Source organism: Pavona decussata, unplaced genomic scaffold (genome assembly GCF_977016875.1).
Source record: "Pavona decussata unplaced genomic scaffold, jaPavDecu1.1 SCAFFOLD_39, whole genome shotgun sequence".
In the NCBI taxonomy this organism is placed as follows: Eukaryota; Metazoa; Cnidaria; class Anthozoa; order Scleractinia; family Agariciidae; genus Pavona; species Pavona decussata.
The window spans coordinates 501159-505142 of NW_028145461.1; the positions used below are offsets into that span (position 1 = coordinate 501159).

The 3984-nt window shown below is 38.4% G+C and overlaps 1 long non-coding RNA gene across 1 annotated transcript; it reads right to left on the reverse strand.

Moving 5' to 3' along the window:
* Positions 1-1026: 1026 nt before the first annotated feature.
* LOC146483326 (uncharacterized) lies at positions 1027-2411 on the reverse strand. The gene is made up of 2 exons (XR_014863876.1): positions 1956-2411; positions 1027-1445 (listed from the first exon to the last, which is right to left on the reverse strand). It is a non-coding gene; the product is annotated as an uncharacterized LOC146483326 (long non-coding RNA).
* Between the last annotated feature and the right edge of the window lie 1573 nt (positions 2412-3984).

Sequence of the window (3984 nt, forward strand, 5' to 3'; positions counted from 1 at the left end):
AATTCTATATAATTTGGAACACATTTAGCCATTCAGTATATTACATCGAAAAAAAAATAGCCATTAATTTATGGCGAATCGTCCACGTATATAGTGTGGAACATATTAAGCCGTTAATTTACGGCGAAATTGGAGTTTCCGAAAATTTTAATTTAGCTGTTAATGTACGGCTCATGATCGGAAAACCACGTTTATATAACATGGAACAAATTAAGCCGGTAATTCACGGCGAAAGTGGGGTTTCAGTGTATTATATCTAAAAAAATTATAGCTATTAATGTTCAAACGCTTTCCAAACTATTTTCAATTTTTCCAGAATCGAAAATTCCGTGAGAATATATATTATAGACCTTTTTCTTCGGAATTATTCTGCACAAAACTATAATTTTCTCCTAAAATATCGTAATGTTCATTTCGTGTCTTAAAAAGTAACGTTATCTCACGTTTTTGGTGTAATTTCAAGACTAAAAGTATATCTTAGTTTTTCCTATTTTTGAGGAACGCAATTTTTCAACTTATTCTTGTTGGTTCTAGTTCTTAAAACTGGCGGACAGACAAAAATTGTAATTTTTGTGCATGGCAAGTTTCTCGATTTCAGCGGATAGCTAAATTTGTGCCCCGGGAATTAAGATTCTAACTGACCCTTGCTTTCAGATATGATGGTTCTGTATTCACTCAGAAACCAAGGGTCCGAAATTCGGACCCTTGGTTTTCAGTCCGCTTAAATCATGCAAAATTGATGTAATACTACATTCACTCAGAAACCATGGGTCCGAAATTCGGACCCTTGGTTTTCGGTCCGCTTAAATCATGCAAAACTGATGTAATACTACATTCACTCAGAAACCAAGGGTCCGAAATTCGGACCCTTGGTTTTCGGTCCGCTTAAATCATGCAAAACTTCAGCAATACTACATTCACTCAGAAACCAAGGGTCCGAAATTCGGACCCTTGGTTTTCGGTCCGCTTAAATCATCCAAAACTGATGCAATACTACATTCACTCAGAAACCACTTTTCAATCCGCTAAAAACTTGCAAAATGCAATGCTAACTTTATACAGAAACCAAGCTTCCATACTTTCGGACTTAGTTATAATCGTGAAAAAACGCAGTGCCGTGTAATAAACGTGTTTGTCGCAGAACGCTCATTGAGCTAAGAGTTCAGCAGAGTTCACGTCTGGCCAACAACAAAATAGTAATAATATTAGTCTAAAAATATGTTCTCTGCCCCCAGACGGCTTTCTGTCCCTGGCCTTGCACATCTTCTTTAAACGAACATCTTCCAGATGAAATTAGTCGTTGTATTGGCGTCTGTAGTTCATTACATGGCGCAAAAAATTATACTTAATACTAGGAGATAGATGAAGCCACATCACTTCGCCGGTAATGAGGTCAGCCAGTGGTGAATACGAACTTCTTCTCTGAACGAACAGCTGCGTTAAGCCTGAAAACGAAATATCAAAACAACAATTCATTAATGAAAAATGGTAAACCAGCTAAACCTGCTAAACCGCTAAATCTTTTGTGCGATGAAAAACAGCGCGACTCTGTTTAGTGAAGTGACTTTTATGGCTTGCAGATGACAACGCATTTACAATTGCTTCTTGAAAATTTATGTTTGGCCATGCAAAGGCCACGAACGATATAAACGGTATGTATGTCTCCTTCATACAAACTGAATTCATGACGAGGGGTCATCGAAAGGCCGGTTTGTCTCGCCTTAGAAAGGATGGCATAGAAATATTACAAACATCTCAGAAACAGGAAATCAAAAACCTAATACGCGCGCGATTTGAAAATGAATAACGGCTTCAGTAAAGACTCAGTATAAAAAGCTTGAAACACAGACGCACAAATATTGACCTGAGAGATTTCCCTTATCGCCAGTTTGAGTACATCAAGTGCCATTTACAAGTGCTAGACTTACAATGTGAAAAGGAAACTTTATAATTACCTTGAGTACGGCGTAAAAGGCCAGCGTACAAATAACAGCACAGTTTGCCATGACCCATGATAAATGCCGTTCCGTTCGTTGTCTCTCGTCTCATCGAGGCCATACGTTTAGCTCATCAGCTTTTCCATCAAACAACATGACATTTTCCTGCATTTTTTCGAATGGAGTCAACACCAAAACGGAGCCGAATAAACCACTGAAACCAGCTCAGCTTGCCAACGAAGAAAAGATAATTTTGAACCACGCAATCCCAACCTGTCAAGACTCCGGTTGTGCGTCATGGCACGTGATCTATGTAGAGTCACGTAGTTTGCACACAAACTCTTCAAATTGTCTCAAAAAAGATATTTGGGCCCACCAGTTATTTCACTTTACTAGGTCTAGTGCTTTTTGCCAGTAAGACACGGCTATGGCCCTTTAATTTCAAAACTACGGGGGAAAACAAAATGTGACAGAACCTTGTGTGACTCAAATACTAATACAAAGAACTCCCTGTTAACGTTACATTGTGGTCATTTTGGCGGTCAGATCGATGCTGTTACAAAGGCCATTCATTTACTTTTGTAGAGTAATCGTTGCGTTTTGATCCGCATTCTCATCAACTCAAGTAATACCACTTGGAGTTTCCGATAGCATAGAATTCAACGAAAAAGTGAAAGCGAAAGACAGAGATTATTTGAATTTAGACGGCCAGATTTGGGAAGGAGCATGGACAGTGCATGGAGCCGTCATGTACGTGCTGGGATGGACAATAGCAAACCGATAGACTAGTGATAGCAGCGTTCAAGATTCAAGTCCGTTACGAACGGGAGAAATGGCTATGTTTCTTCTGGTATGTATAACTTTTCACGTTGAAAAGAGTATTCAGTTGCGTTTGCCATACTTTAAACAGCTTCAAATACTTGGATGTATTTATACCGGAGCCTAGACTCGGCCTAATTTTGTATCGCTGGACATTTAGCAGTTTTGTGCCTGTTATTCCTTCGTCCATGTTACATTTAACTTTAGAATAAAGCTTTTAATACGTTCTTTCTCTTTTACGGAATGGAGGGAAAAACGTTCCAGTGCAGTAACATGCAGAGAAGGTGGTTAAATAAGACACCCGCTGTTGTCATCCATCAAAGACAAGTCTGAATGGAAGAAAATGTTTAGAGCAGCTGTTTAGAGGTCGGAGAAAATAAGTTGACATTCTCAGGAAAAATGACACGTCTCCTTTGTTTAGAATTTGCATTTATAAATTAAGACACCGTACATTTATCTTATGGTAGAAGAGGCCATCACCAAACAGTGTCCCCTATAAATGTCATCCATAATTCTCCTTCGATGAGATCACTACTTAGATTAAATAGTGTGACAAGTAACCTTGCAATTTTGTTGACGGATAGCACTGACCTCACTTTTTATCGTAAGCACAAGTCATTTAAGAGAGATTTGAGGTTTCGCTTAAGGCAATTGTCCTATCTTCGGAGTTGCAGCGTTTTGTTTTTAATGTTTACAATAGATTTTTTAAGTATTTATTGAACCAAGGGTTCGAATTTCAGACCCCTAGACTTAAAGTGAATTGTTTTTAAAAACGCATTTTTTTGCGGATTTAGTTGAACCAAGGGTCCGAATTTCGGACCCCTGGAATTAGAGTGAATTATTTTAAAAAACGCATTTTCTGCGGATTTAGTTGAACCAAGGGTCCGAATTTCGGACCCCCTGGAATTAGAGTGAATTATTTTTAAAAACGCATTTTCTGCGGATTTAGTTGAACCAAGGGTCCGAATTTCGGACCCCTGGAATTAGGGTGAATTATTTTTAAAAACGCATTTTCTGCGGATTTAGTTGAACCACAGGTATCCCAAGCTGTATGAGCGTTAAAATAAAGACCTTTGTTTTGACCTTTGTAATTTGAGTGTCACGATGAGTGTTACGCAATGGCGTAAATTATATGGGTTTGTATGGGAATTTACGAACGTGTTTTGGAATCGAAAATAAATGGCGTGAATTGAAGAAAAAAATGACTTACCTTGTCTCCCCGGTATCT